The sequence below is a fragment of the Sinohyriopsis cumingii genome, unplaced genomic scaffold (genome assembly GCF_028554795.1).
Source record: "Sinohyriopsis cumingii isolate HCF-2022 unplaced genomic scaffold, ASM2855479v2 utg001710l, whole genome shotgun sequence".
In the NCBI taxonomy this organism is placed as follows: domain Eukaryota; kingdom Metazoa; phylum Mollusca; class Bivalvia; order Unionida; family Unionidae; genus Sinohyriopsis; species Sinohyriopsis cumingii.
Window position 1 is genome coordinate 758,313 of NW_028316037.1, and position 16,688 is coordinate 775,000.

At 36.9% G+C, this 16,688-nt stretch overlaps 1 long non-coding RNA gene across 1 annotated transcript in view; it reads left to right on the forward strand.

The window, feature by feature from the left end:
* The first annotated feature begins 2,722 nt into the window (after nt 1-2,722).
* The window catches only part of LOC149771718 (uncharacterized), a 51,893-nt gene continuing 37,927 nt past the window's right edge, over nt 2,723-16,688 (forward strand). Inside the window, exons 1-3 of the long non-coding RNA XR_016418162.1 lie at nt 2,723-3,037; nt 13,916-13,978; nt 16,219-16,296. This is a non-coding gene — a long non-coding RNA (uncharacterized LOC149771718). The remainder of the gene's footprint in view (nt 3,038-13,915; nt 13,979-16,218; nt 16,297-16,688) is intronic.

Consider the following 16,688-nt stretch of genomic DNA (forward strand, 5'->3'; position numbering starts at 1 on the left):
TACCTTCAATTCCAAAACATATTACTCTTTCCGACCAAACAATAAACAAAAACAACGAAAAAGACGAGGAAAATTTAATAAGTAGTATGAATGTCCCGTCGCCAACAACATCTGAATGGAATCAAGATGGGTCTGTGCTGACATAATCAGACAATACCAGACTCACTGTGCCGGAATAATCGGACATGGCCATACTTAATGTGCTGAAATAATCTGACATTGTCATAATCAGACATTGCCAATTCTCATTATTGGAGTAATCTAGCACTGCCAGACTTAATGCGCTGGAATAATCAGGCATTACCATAATCAGACATTGCAAGACTCACTGTGCTGGAATAATCAGACATTGTCAGACTCATTTTTCTGGAATAATCCGATATTGCCAGACTTACTGTGCTGGAATAATCAGACAATGCCATAATCAGACATTGCCAGACTCATAGTGTTGTAATAATCAGACATTGCTAGACATAATGTGCTTGAATAATCAGATACTGTCAGACTCACTGTGCTGGAATAATCAGATAATGTCAGACTCACTGTGCTGGAATAATCAGGCATTGTCAGACTCACTGTGCTGGAATAATCAGACATTGTCAGACTCACTGTGTTGGAATAATCAGACATTGCCAGACTCATTGCGCTGGAATAATCAGGTATTGTCAGATTCACTGTGCTGGAATAATCAGACATTGTCAGACTCACTGTGCTGGAATAATCAGACATTGTCAGACTCATAGTGTTGTAATAATCAGACATTACTAGACTTAATGTGCTTGAATAATCAGATACTGTCAGACTCATTGTGCTGAAATAATCAGACATTGATTATTCAGACATTGCAAGACTCACTATGTTGAAATAATCAGACATTGCCAGACTCACTGTGCTGGAATAATCATGCATTGTCAGACTCACTGTGTTGGAATAATCAGACATTGTCAGACTCACTGTGCTGGAATAATCAGGCATTGTCAGACTCACTGTGCTGGAATAATCAGACGATGTCAGACTCACTTTTCTGGAATAATCAGATATTGTCAGACTCACTGTGCTGGAATAATCAGACATTGTCAGACTCACTGTGCTGGAATAATGAGACACAACCGTAATCAGACATTGCCAACTTACTGGGCTGGAACAATCAGACATTGTCAGACTGACTTTTCTGAAATAATTAGACATTGCCAGATTAACTCTGCTGGGATAACCGGACATTGCCAGACTTGCTGTTCTGGAAACATCTGACATTGCCAGACTCACTGTGAAGAAATAATCAGACAATGCCATAATAAGACATTGCCATAATCAGGTATTGCCAGACTCATAGTGTTGCAATAATCATACATTGTTAGACTTAATGTGCTTAAATAATCTGACATTGCCATAGTCAGACATTACCAGACTCACTGTGTTTGAATAATCAGACACTGCCAGACTCACTGTGCTGGAATAAGCAGACATTGCCGGAGTCATTGTGTTGGAATAATCAGACATTGCAAGACTTACTGTGCTGGAATAATCACACATTGCCAGAATTACTGGTTTGGAATAATCGGACGTTGCCAGACTCACCGTGCTGGAATAATTGGACGTTGCCAGACTCACTGTGCTGGAATCAATAGACATCCCCAGACTCTATATTCACGACTGTTTTATTTCATCACTATTTTTTCCTTAGTTGTATTTTATACACAGTGCATCAGCATAACGTGTTGATATATTATTACCTCGTAGCTGAGACAAATGTGATACAGGAGTTGATGAATTTCCTAACAATTATTTCAAGGACGAAAAATAACGTTGCACTTATATCCTGTGTATAGACAAACACATATCATGTGCTGAAATTGGCGGTAAATCCTTAAGAACCTAATAATAACAACAGTAAATCATGGATTGTCACATACGATCGTTGCAAGCTTACAAACGGTGCAGACATGTCACTTCTACATTCAAGTCAAAACCGCTGCAAAATTAACTTAGGTGGCAGGGTCCAGTTTCGTAACTTGGCCCCTGGCAAATTTCTTAACTTAAGGCTATAGTGTGACTTTTTCAGCTATTATTGTTTACTATTTATAGATATGGATATATTTGTGAACTAGGTGTTTCGGGCTTGTGTTGTTCTTGAAATTGATGTCAGGCATGTACACCTTCCATAGTTGCTCTGCAGTATGTTGATAGTGAAACACCAATAGTCGGCAAGGAAGAAGAGATAGCCTCCCAAAGCAGTAGACACGTGGGTTTGGGGCAAGTATCTCAAAAACGGCTTGGATGACAACTATTCTGAATTGCATCAAACTATTTAGTAAACAATGCTTTTAAAAAATTTCATCCAGGGAAAGAGCTTGCGTTTGCACTGTGAGCACCACATGCTGTCAAAAATGGCCTTTGGCCTTTGGATGTGAAAAATGCATGTATATAAAATAAGGGTTGGGGTGCATAAACTTCGTCTGCTATGAACTGCCATTGACTACTCTGGTCAAGTGAATACTATTTTTATGCTTTGTTTTAATATAGGTATCTAAAAATATGGGCCTTTTTGACCTCACTTGTGTATTTGATTTTTTTATGATTTTTTATACTAGGTCGCTGATTGCGGTATTAAATTTGTACATAAAAACTGGCCCCTGCCCCTTAGTGACGTCTGAATATGATAGAGTTTTAATAGAACATTTGTCATCCTTACCAATTACGAAGACAAAAGTCCTTGTAAAAATATTCTGTCAAATGGAGTCAATTGAAACTTACGAACTGCAGGGTCTCGTCAGTGTAAACCTGCTAAAATAAGTTCTCGTTAACGTCCATGTACGTTTACATCCGGAAGTCTTTTTTTTTCTCCCTCTCATAATAAGCAAGTAAACAGTCGGAATAAACACAGCGTTGCTCTCTTCAGTCAACTCATGCGTGAATTACCTGAAGACAATATACGAAGACTATATATAAGTAAGGAAAATAGTTAACATTTATCACAAAATGAGTAGATTTTTTACCGTACTGAAAAATCTGTTCTCCAGGAAAAGCGACAATACATGTAAGTACATGTTTATCTCTATATAGTACAAGGTACAGTGTTTTGAACGAGAGCTAAATATAAACGTAAGCTTATACTGGTATACTGGTATCGAGGTTATATGGGGGTAAGGGTAGTTAATAAGTTTTCAAGAGTGTGTATACCATCTACTTTTGATTGAACGTAAATATCATGTTAAATGTATATAGTACATCAGGGCCGGATCATGGGGGTGGGGTAAAGGGTTTCAGTACGTCTCTCCCCATTCTATACAAAAACGGTACACACACACAAATGTAGATTCATTAAGAACTTGAAATTTGACCATCATTTTATTGTTGCGCACGTTTATTGGGTAGTATGCACACATTTGGTAAATAGACACATATACTTATGAAAGTCAGGGCCATTTTCATATTTTGGAACCCCCTCCCCCTCCCCAACACTTGACCTGATCAAGCCCTGTGCATACCTGTAACATAGTTATTGTGATATTAATTTGATGCGTGGACAACTACATACATACATACATACATACATACATAGTGGTACAGCACTCGCCTTTACTGATTACTGCCATCCCACATCTGTCCGCGTGGGTTCGAGTGTCAAGCTCTGCCAATGTGGGTTTGAGATAAGCTTGCCAGTAGCTTCCCGTGGGTAGGTATTCTAACCAGGGTTTTCCCTGGGTTCTTCCTCCACCAAATATGCTGGTCGCCATGTATAGCCAATCGTGTGCTGAAAAATTGTATTAAACACAAAACAAAGGCAACATATATTCAAACAGGCAGTCAGGCAAAACAAGACCAACAGCCCTAATATACACGGTTAAGTGTATACTGATAAGGAGCCTAGGAGTACACCGTTAAATGTATGAAAGTGACAGGTATATATGTAGATATATAGATATACAATAATATTGATACGTAGCAAGCATATTTACGTTGTTTGCATAATCAGTCATATGTGATACGTAGTATTTATATTTACAGTCCTGTTGTGTGATACGTAACATGCATATTTACAGCATATTTACAGTCATATACTGTGATACGTAGTATGCATATTTACAGTCCTTTTGTATGATACGTTGTATGCATGCTTACAGTCATATAGTGTGCTATGTAGTATGTATATTTACAGTCATTTTGTGTGATACGCTGTATGCATGTTTACAGTCATATAGTGTGATACGTAGTATGTATATTTACAGACCTTTTATGTGATACGTAGTATGGATATTTACAGTCATATAGTGTGATACGTAGTATGGATATTTACAGACCTTTTGTGTGATACGTTGTATGGATATTTACAGTCCTTTTGTGTGATAAATTGTATGCATATTTACAGTCCTTTTGTGTGATACGTTGTATGGATATTTACAGACCTTTTGTGTGATAAATTGTATGCATATTTACAGACCTTTTGTGTGATAAATTGTATGCATATTTACAGACCTTTTGTGTGATAAATTGTATGCATATTTACAGACCTTTTGTGTGATAAATTGTATGCATATTTACAAACCTTTTGTGTGATAAATTGTATGCATATTTACAGACCTTTTGTGTGATAAATTGTATGCATATTTACAGACCTTTTGTGTGATAAATTGTATGCATATTTACAGACCTTTAGTGTGATACGTTGTATGCATATTTACAGTCCTTTTGTGTGATAAATTGTATGCATATTTACAGACCTTTTGTGTGATACGTAGTATGGATATTTACAGTCATATAGTGTGATACGTAGTATGGATATTTACAGACCTTTTGTGTGATACGTTGTATGGATATTTACAGTCCTTTTGTGTGATAAATTGTATGCATATTTACAGACCTTTTGTGTGATACGTTGTATGCATATTTACAGTCCTTTTGTGTGATAAATTGTATGCATATTTACAGACCTTTTGTGTGATACGTTGTATGCATATTTACAGACCTTTTGTGTGATAAATTGTATGCATATTTACAGACTTTTTGTGTGATAAATTGTATGCATATTTACAGACCTTTTGTGTGATAAATTGTATGCATATTTACAGTCCTTTTGTGTGATAAATTGTATGCATATTTACAGACCTTTTGTGTGATAAATTGTATGCATATTTACAGTTCTTTTGTGTGATACGTTGTATGGATATTTACAGTCCTTTTGTGTGATAAATTGTATGCATATTTACAGTCCCCATTATGGTTTAACAACACCGACAGGAATATAATCCAACTATTTTGACTGCTGAGAAACCTATGAAAAGTACTTGAATTTGCATTCTTTTTATTTCCAATATTTTGTAAAAACTTTGCGAAACCTCATCACCATTATTAGCGGCATCAAAAGATATGACATCACGATGACTGGGGGGGGGGGGGCAGTTCACAAATGTGTGGACAATTCATTCACTTGTCTATATTTATCTCCAAATTTAAAATTTGTTATGTAAAGTAAAATAATGCACTGGAGGCTATAAATACAATCAACAGCCCTTCCGACTTTGATGTTCAAGACCTGTACAATGTCTATCTATATCCTTGTGCATTTTACAGCTGACGATGTAAATTGTGTTGACTTTTACGTAATTCTAGGAATAATATTCCAAAATTGTTTACCGCTCTATCACCGAATCTCATGATGATTACAATCGACAGATTCATAATTTAAAATAAAAAAATCACAGCTAAAAATGAAGAACAAACAAATAAAAGTCAGTACATACTGTAACAGAAATTGTCTAACAATACTTTTTCTACTAAACCAGATGGGATCAACACTGTGACATCCCCATCAATATCTTCCATTCTTATGATTATTTCTTCACAGTGATTCTGGCAGTGTCTGATTATTTCTTCACAGTGATTCTGGCAGTGTCTGATTATTTCTTCACAGTGATTCTGGCAGTGTCTGATTATTCCAGCACAGTGATTCTGGCAGTGTCTGATTATTTCTTCACAGTGATTCTGGCAGTGTCTGATTATTCCAGCACATTAAATATGGCATTGTCTGATTATTCTAGAACAGCAAGTCTCGCGCGTGTGTGTGCATATTTCTTTCACAATTAGAAGTACACGCACAGATGATAAGTATACGTCTGTAATCCTTTAACTCTGTCTACACTGCCCGGGCCCCAAGTGGCCGAATGGTTTTAAGAACTAACCGTTACGGATCATTGCCTTCTCACCTCTGCATGAGTTCGAGTCTCGGGATCGGCCTATGTGGGTACGTGAGAAAGCTTGTCAGTAGGTTCTCGTGGGCCGGTAGCTATTTCCGGGGTTCTCCCGGGTTCCTCCTCCACCATTAATAATGGCCGCCATGTATAGCCTATCTTGCGCTGAAAATAGCGTTAAATCCTACAACAACAACAACTGTCTATTCTGTCCACTTGCACCCTTCCTTTGAGTTTAAAACTAGCTACTCTGTTCCCTTGCACTCATTCCTAGAGTTTAAATCTGTCTAATCTGTCCCCTTGCACTAATTCCTAGAATTTAAATCTGTCTAATCTGTCCCCTTGCACTCATTCCTAGAATTTAAATCTGTCTAATCTGTCCCCTTGTACTCATTCCTAGAATTTAAATCTGACTACTCTATCCCGTTGCACACATTCCTCAGATCTGTACTCATTCATTTGTACTCATTCCTCGAATTTAAATCCGTCTACCCTGTCCCCTTGTAATCATTCGTAGAATTTAAATCTGTCTAATCTGTCCCCTTGCACTCATTCCTAGAATTTAAATCTGACTACTCTGTCCCCTTGCACCAAATCCTAGAATTTAAATCTGTCTACACTGTCCATCTGTTTGCTCTGTCCCCTTGCACCCAATCCTCGAATTTAAATCAGGATACTCTGTTACCTTGTACTCATTCCTAGAACTTAAATCTGGCTACTTTGCCCCCCCCCCCCCCGACTAATTCCTTGAGTTAAGCATGTCTGCTCTGTCCTCTTGCACCCACTTCTAGAGTTTAAATGTGTCTCCTCTGCCTCCTTGCATTCATTTCAAGACTTTAAATCTGTCTAATCTGTCCTCTTGCACTCAATCCTAGAGTTTAAATATGTCTTCTCTGTCCCTTGTACTCATTCCTGTTGTGTAAGTCTGTCTGTTTGGTAATGGATTCTATAATTCACAAGTTATCTCAGTGCACTCAGGGAAGTTTCACGTAAAACATTTTAATAGCATAAACAGTCTGTTTGATGCACCTTTTCAGGCCTGATAATTTAAATGCTAATACAACTAGATGACAATTTAAAAACAATAAACAATTATGCTAATTTGAGTTGAAGTGTATGTACTATTTCCAGCATACATTTGATGGGGTATTTTTATTCAAGAACACAATTTCATTCTTTGCTGTTATCATTTCTTATGAATCTATTATGGCTGTTTTCCAGACATAATTAATAGCCAATAACATTCAAAATAATTGCTACCGTGTGCTCAATGTAGATGAATCATATAAATAGTTAGGGCCAGAACAACATTCCTATGCACGTCACAAAAATGTCAGAGTGTATCCTGTCATGAGGCACATAGCGGACTCTACAGAATGCTTTATCAAGAGGCACCTAGCGGACTATACGGAATGCCCTGTCAATAAGCACCTAGCTGACTATATTGAATGCCATGACAAATAGCACCTAGCTGACTATACAGAGCGCCCTGTTATGATGCACCAAGCAGATTATGTGGAATGTTGAAGCAGATTATACAGAGTGCCCTGTCAATAGGCACCAAGCAGACTATACAGAGTGCCCTGTCAAGAGGCACCAAGCAGACTATATGTAGTAGTGACTGTACCATGGGACGAGTCACCACGCAGACTATACAGAGTGTCCTATAAAGATGCACCAAGCAGCCAATGCAGATTGCACAAGCAGACTATACAGAGTGCCCTGTCAAGAGGCACCAATCAGACTATACGGAATGCCCTGTCAAACTGCACCAAGCAGACTATACAGAGTGCTCAGATTAGGGGACACCAAACAGACTATACAGAGTGCCCTGTAAAGTTGCACCAAGCAGACTATATAGAGTGCCCTGTATAGATACACCAAGCAGGCTATACAGAGTGCCCTATCAAGATGCACCAAGCAAATAATACGGTGTTCCCAAGCAGACTATATAGAGTGGCCCTGTCACGAGGCACCAAGCAAACGAAGCGTAGTGCCCTGTCAATTGCACCTAATTAGACTATACAGAGTGCCCTATCAAGATGCACCAAGCGAACAATACGGAATGCCCTGTCAAGATGCACCACGCAAGCTATACGGAGTGCCCCGTCAAGATGCAACAAGCAGACTATACGGAATGCCTTGTCAAACTGCACCAAGCAGACTATACAGAGTGTCCTGTCAAACTGTTCCAAGCAGGCTGTACAATGTCCTGTCAAGATGCCCAAAGCAGTCTATACAGAGCTCCCTGTCAAGAGGCACCAAGCAGACCATACAGAGTGCCCTGTCAAGAGGCACCAATCAGACTATACGGAGCGCCCAGTCAAGATGCACCAAGCAGACTATACAGAGTGTCCTGTCAAGATGCACCAAGCAGACTATATGGAGTTCCCAAGCAGACTATATAGAGTGGCCCTGTCAAGATGCACCAAGCAGACTATACAGAGCGCCCAGTCAAGATGCACCAAGCAGACTATACAGAGCGCCCAGTCAAGATGCACCAATCAGACTATGCAGAGTTCCCAAGCAGACTATACAGAGCGCCCAGTCAAGATGCACCAAGCAGACTATACAGAGCGCCCAGTCAAGATGCACCAAGCAGACTATACAGAGCGCCCAGTCAAGATGCACCAAGCAGACTATACGGAGTGTCCTGTCAAGATGCACCAATCAGACTATGCAGAGTTCCCAAGCAGACTATACAGAGTGCCCTATCAAGGGGCACCAAGCAGACCACACAGAGTGCCCTGTCAAGATGCAACAATCAGACTATAGAGAGTGCCCTATCAAGATGCACCAAGCAGACAATACGAAGTTCCCAAGCATACTATACAGAGTGTCATGTCAAACTGCACCAAGCAGACTATACAGAGCACCCTGTTAAGATGCACCAAGCAGACAATACGGAGTTCCCAAGCAGACTATAAAGAGTAGCTCTGTCAAGAGGCACAAAGCAAACTATCCGGAATGCCCTGTTAAACTGCACCAAGCAGACAATAGAGAGTGCCCAGCCTAGGGGCACCATGCAGACCGTACAGTGTCCAAGCAGACCATACAGAGTGCCCTGACGAAAGGCACCAAGCAGACTACACAGTTCCCAGCCAAGGGACACCAAACACCAGACTACAGAGAGTATGAAAATGCAAGAAATGTTAACTTCCTAAGCAAGTTCAATATCTGCCGTATAACACATAGAAAATATATACGTCTTACATACATACTATTCGTGCAACAACTGTGCGAAGATAATTATCATAACGAAAACCTCAATTGCACACTTCCATTCCATTCATCTTGAATGTGTGGATGGACCGAGATCAACAGTTGTTTATCTTTGTAAGTGTTAGTCACTGTAAGAAACACAGCTGAAATATTGCCTACTTTTGTGCGATGCACGTGAAATGTAAAATAACTATGAAACAAAATTGCATCTAGACCCGGCCTACTTATTTTGAAAAAGAGCAACATTGAATAAGTACTCACATTAATCTCGCGATAATGGGACTATTTTATGCATGCGTGTTGTTAACAGATTCCGGAAGTTCGAGATTCCCCCCGTAGTGTCTCTTTACTGTATATAAACGCTTTGAAAATGCAGCAAATGCTGAATTAGGAACGCTATAGATCAACGTGTATAGAAGGCATTTATCACTGCTTCTTGAGAAGGAAATGTAAGGTTTTCGTAATTGTATCCGTTCGCTTTTTCGTACATAGGTGGGTGTGGGAGTATACAAATATCATATTTCCACAATGTTCTAACAAATAAAGACAAAATGGAAACAGATTTTGATAATAAAACAGTATCCTCATAAGTAAATATTCACCTCACCCATTTTGCGCATGCGTGAATTTCTTGCCGCAGCTTCGGGGAATTTTGTGGTTAAACCAGTGGTGCAAGTAACGTTTACTGGTACGGTACCGATCCCCCGACCCTGTCACAAACGGCAATAAATGTCGTACCGGTATGGCGCACCTGACCGTACCGGCTTGCCTGTCCTACTTGTTGGAAACTGTCAAATTAGGCCTATTTAGCCTTCTTAATGCCAGATCTTTTTTTATCACACACTTTACAACAGGGTTGTCCGATATTCGGCCCACCAATGGTTTCTATTCGTTCCGCAGTTCCACATCTTGTGCCGTCTGGTAGTGGAAATACGTAGGCCAAGTTCATAAACGCTCCCTGAATGAAAACAATTGCAATGTGGCCCCTTTCGCGAAAAGACTATACACCCTGCTTTACAAGTAATTATTGACAGAAAGTGTATTCGTATGCCAGACCTTAGTATGGCTATCACCTTGTTGTATCGACATTTCTATGTCAAAATTCATTTAAAATAAGTAATCAGTACCTTTCATATATGACTCTCCAATAAAATCTGTCGAAACGGGTTTATAAAAACTTTTACGTTTTAAGATCTGCCAATCTCTGAATAAGGGAATGGCAGATATCTCAAGTATTTTACCTGTTTACTTGTTTCAGTGGAGCAATCCTTAAGGCCTACCATGTTATTCGTTACGAGTGGAGTGGAGTCATATTAGTCGTTGTTAGTTCGTTGGAGAGCTCTAACTCGTAAGATAGAACATGACATGTCGCTCATTTATTGATGAATGCGATCCTGTTATATGGTTTCATATATATTTACAAGTAAACAACAACTCATCATCATCATCATCATCATTATTATCATCATCATCATTATTATCATCATCAATCATCATCAAAACTCGATTAATCAATACATGGACAGACTGTTAGCCATATAATTTTACACTTATTGGAGTACGAAGAAAAACACACACACACACACACACACACACACACACACACAGATATATATATATATATATATATATATATATATATATATATATATATATATATATATATATATATATATATATACACACACACACAATGAAGTGTGTACAACAAGTTGAAACCCTGACCTTTGAATTTAAGTGCGTGAGTAAAATATACCTTTTACGTTTCTCACGCTCAATTTCAAATGACCTCCTTAATCTTCTTATCCGTGTTGTAAAATGATCCTATCTATGGGGTACCGTTGTATTCAGAAATATATACTCTTATTTCACGCATATGATCCACAAGTTCATTATAAATAAAACATCTGCTACACTTATTTCAGATCATCATTTCATATTTAATGCTTTTTTAGTTACATGATCCCAACTGTGCAAAAAATCAATATATGCAATAATATTTACAATAATAAAGTCGTTGTTGTGAAATGAAATTGAAAATAAGTACATATATATAGTTTTTGTTAGATGCCAGTTACCTCTGCCCATTGTTACCAATCTCTGGTCTTAAACTATGTAATAACAAATGTGTAAAAACCAACACGTTTTCTAAAATTCAACAAATAATTTATTACCCTAAAATACAAAATGTAACTTTAAAAAAAGAACTTATAATACTGTGAATTAAATCCCACATAGTCCTCAAAATTCTATCACAAGTCCTATTGTATAGAGCTTAAATTGAATTTCAATGGTGTTCCAAATAAAATTCAATTATTGAATCTGTTGATTTGCCCGTAGTCTCGAATGTGCAATGTGCCAATGTCCTGGAATGTGGCGATGTGTTAAGTTTTTTCCAAACCTATGATTTAGTCCAGGAATATTATTGAGCACTTTGTAATTCAAGTGAATAATAATTTGAATAAATAAACCCTCTTTATTTAAAGACAGCAACAAAAATTAATTCCACTTCGGATGTTAGGGTAGAAAAAAATAATCCATTGGTAAACAAATTTGTATACCCCTTCGCGTGATCTAGATCGCAATTACCATTTTCTGGATATACTCTGTCAACTTAATGGAAAATTTACTTTATGGAACTTTCTAAGGTCAGAATCAAGACTGTATCTTTAAATCAAGCTAAAGTAATCATATTTACGATTAATAATGATTTGAATATTTAATTTATAATCACAGAGAAATATTAGCTATGTATTATGTTGCTTACAAGATAAATGTCACTGGTCAGGTAGACCATTAACTTGATTTTGGACTAAGGTCAGTTGAAAATACAGATGTACATTATTAATAATCACTGAAAAGAGCCAAACAAACAATACAAATTAAATATACATTATACTACATTTCACTTCAGTTGGTAGAGCGTGGGACTCGTTATATAAGTGTCTAGGGGTTTGTTACCCGCCAAAGTCAGATACGGTCGACTTTCTCGGTTATAGCTTGTGGGAGGCGGGTAGATCCATGTCTTTGGCATGACAGAGCTAATGGATGTGTTGAAATGTCCGTTAAGAACCAACCAATCAACAGCCATTTAACGTCTTGTGAGAAAACACCGTATAATGAGAGTTTTTTTTGTTCTTCTAAACAGCAATATATTTTGTGAAAACAATCTCCTAGGTATTTGCATGCTTTGCACTGTAAAATAAAATAATATGCATTCTTGGAGACGAGATTGTAAGTAATGTTAATACATAATGTCGTTATATGTTAAACTAACTTGTCTTTAGATAATTACTTCATTCACACCACACACGTCACTATGAAGTTGTTAAACTAACTTGTCTTTAGATAATCACGTCATTCACATCACACACGTCACTATGAAGTTGTCAAAATAACGTCTTGATTTAATTATTTCATTCACATCACACACATCACTATGGAGTTGTTAAAATAACACGTTTTTATTTAATTACTTCATTCATACGACAGACATCACTGTGGAGTTGTTAAATTAACACGTCTTGATTAAATTACTTCCTACACATTACACACTGCTCTGTATAATAATAGTGTGCGCCTAACTTTTGTCCATAATTGTATATCCAAAGGGTCATTTGTAAACAACATATTACATGGCTGAATTCTGTCCATGTTTGTCTAGTGTATTTTAAAGATAATGGTCATTTGCAAACAGCATGTTTTCTTGGATTTGAGTTTAGGACATTGCATTTTCTTTTTAGAAAACCTTGGTCGACCTGATTTTGGTTAGGTTGTTTGCTAAGTTTGAAGTAAACAGAACTAACCATGTATACGAATGCTATGATAATGTCCATTGAAAATTAATTTAGTCCAGGGCATTTTGCCGTTTCATTAATCAGGTGACAGTCTTTATGTAAGGAAGAACAATTCAACTGTAAATGACAAATACAAATCGTTCCCAATATTCAGCAAATATGAGAGTTCTGAGATTGAGAGGCGAGAGATGGGAGATATCCAGACCATACGCATGATGCTTTCGTTTACATAGTGCAAACTTAATGAATATAATTTCAGACACCCTAAAGATCGACTTACTATATACAGCAAACACAAATTGATGTACTATTTTAAAACAGACAAACAGAAAAGTAAAGAAAGCAAAAAAACGAGATTTGTATTATCTTATATATATATATATATATATATATATATATATATATATATATATATATATATATATATATATATATATATATATATATATATATATATATATATATATATATATATATATTGCGTGTACGTATATTCTTTGATGGGTAGTTATATCATTTGCTTAACGTTGTCATATGTCCTCATCTGAATTGCTTGTTGCAAAACAAATGACGTCCTTTTTATATGAAGGTTTTTTTTCTTCGTGACCCGGCGTGACATTATCAATGACTGAAGACAAGTGAAACATTGTAAGTTTACAAATATTTATGCTATTAATAATTCTTCACATTTTTTTTTGTTCCGTACAGCACAGAGAAAATCTCAAACTCAAGATGACAGTTGCCCGGATGTAGCTGGCATTAATGAAGCGGGTAAGTTTTCATATTACCCTATTCACTGGTGCTATACTGAGAGAGGCGCAGAACATGATGTGCTGTTTCATAATGTGCCTATATATCACGATCTATACTGCTTGTTCTTCTTGTGATTGCCAGCGAACATAAGATTTTTCCTTTACATTGTGTACAGGTGGGTACGAATTAACAAAGGTATAAACATTGTAAGTTTATCAGGAACAATTTGAGTATTGTACCCCTATGTAGATTTGATTTAATAAAGTACACTATTGCTAAAAATTGGATAAAAATGACTCACTGCTTTACAATATACTCCATTTTCAAACGAACCTTTCATATTTTCTCGTTTCATTTTCATTCGAATTGACATTCTCTCTTGATGTTTATACTAAACCATGTTTGTCCTAATAAATTTAAAGTTGTTTCCTCACGCCCTTCTTGTTTTGAAGAGAGAACAAGTTTATGGTTTCAAGAGTGAATGTCTCAAACTGATCGGCTAACTTCGGATACGTCCGTAAGCGGTCTTTTTGTCAAAGTAGTCCTTCATGTTCCTTTATTTCTGTCCATAACAGACTGATCAAGCATCCCAGTCTGCATTAGCATGAAGACAGTTATCGTCATCAAGACGAATGTCGGGTTAGAACCTACGTTGCAAGATAAATATTAGAATTAGCCTATCTCTTCGAGTTAAATCGACTATGATAATTTTTTAATTAAGACATGGCTTATTTAGTTTTGATATGTTCTTTTAATGCTGTCTGAAAAATAATTATGGTTATTCACATTGAGTAGCGTGAAAGCTTCTATAACGATACTCATTTTCTCTAAAGCATAAACATGCGCTATGGTCACAGTGATTGTTTTGGTGTTTGACTGGGTCTATTCATTTTGTTGTGGTTGACAAAGTTTTAGATCGGATACCTTGTCACCGTGGCCTTGGCTCTGCCGTTATTAGAAAAATGGTGTAACGACACCAATTACGCAGCCGCAAATCATCTAATGAATGTAGTCACACATCCGGTAATTGTGCGATAATGGCCGACTAATATTGGCCGGGTACCGACGAAATCCGTACAACGCTTAACGGGTACAAGATAAAAACGAAAATTCGGAAATATACATTTTCCAAAACAGTTTTTATTCTAACCACAAATTAAGAAAAATGAGACACAATAGAGTGCTTTTGTAATTTACCGATGCCGGATCAGCATCTGCCAGTATTATCTAGAAATATAGAAAAATGGAAGGGGGGGGGGTATTCACATGCACAGTGTGACTTAAATATTTTGCTAACCATTTTCGTAGTATTATAGATTTTTCGTAAGTCACCAGTATTTTATTTTCAAAGTGAAGTTATTCCATTAAACTATTACGATAGTTAAGACTTGTGTAAATTTGCATTTATATTATTAGTAGATATTTCTTATATAAAGCCCAACCGTTTGGATTAAGGAAGGTTAACATAAGCGCTATTTGCACACAAAAAAATGAAACAAGACCCTTTCTTCACAACGTGCTTCCCAAAACAGGATTTTACTTTTTATCAGTTTATTAAACTAACAGACAATGATTTCTAATAACATGCTATCGATCTGTTGTTCAACACATGAGCAATACGCAGATGCAAAGTGACACATCATCGTCATATTTGTTCTCAAAATATTTTTGGCAATATAATGCACATACACACAGACAGACACTTTGACTTCTTGTCTTTCTCACATATTCATCTCAGGTAAGTTGCAAGAAACGAGTTGCAGTCGGAGAAAATGAGTGTTATGGAAACCTTGCCAGGTAGAAAGAAAGCCTGCTATATTGCCATCAAAACTGCAGCAAGTCTAGTTTGTCCAAAGAAATTATTTCACCTGGTTAATCTGTTTTATTTTTAAAAGTATGATTTCCTCGAGAAAAGTTTAATTTTAAACCAGATACACAGTGGTGACTTTGAACACGTCAAACATATTGAACGTTACATCTCTGAAGGAATCATCTCTCTCTAACAGCCATTATCACAAGATTATTATATATAAAAAAACAAATCGAAGAAGTCAAATCTGTACCACTCTCATATCCTTTACTTTGATTAATCCTTTGTCTGGCGCTGTTACTTCCATTTTACGGTGTTGTAGAGATGAAATACAGCTTTCGGCCTCCATATTTTCTTTATTTGTTTTTGATAATATTTCTACTACTGGATTCCTTTATTGTCGTCGTTGACGTCATCGTAATATTCCTTTATTTCTGTTTTTATTTAGCCGCTAGGACACAAAGTCTTTATGAAAATATAGATGTTGATAATGGCCGGGTTTCAGTGGCAACCGACAGTTCAAAGGGTGAGTAATATTATTCATTCATTCATTCTTTGGTTCACTGATGCATTTTCACCTTAAATACTGGGAGCATGCAATGATCACGTGATAATGACCATTTGGTCTGCCAAATTTACGTGAGAATTGCATACAATGAGAGATCAACATGCCATGTTGCAAAACGAATACTCAATATTGCCTTGTCCACATCCTTTTTGTAGTATGACATCATATTTCAACATGGCCGTATCTAGCATAGTATTATGACACAAAATTCCGCAACAGTAGCACAACCAATAGTTTCGTAATCAAATTTGTAATACAAATAGTTCAAAATTTTATAAACGGTCATACGGATGAATGTGAATAACCAAAAAATGACCCATTTTATGAAGACTTTAGTCTAAGACTCGATC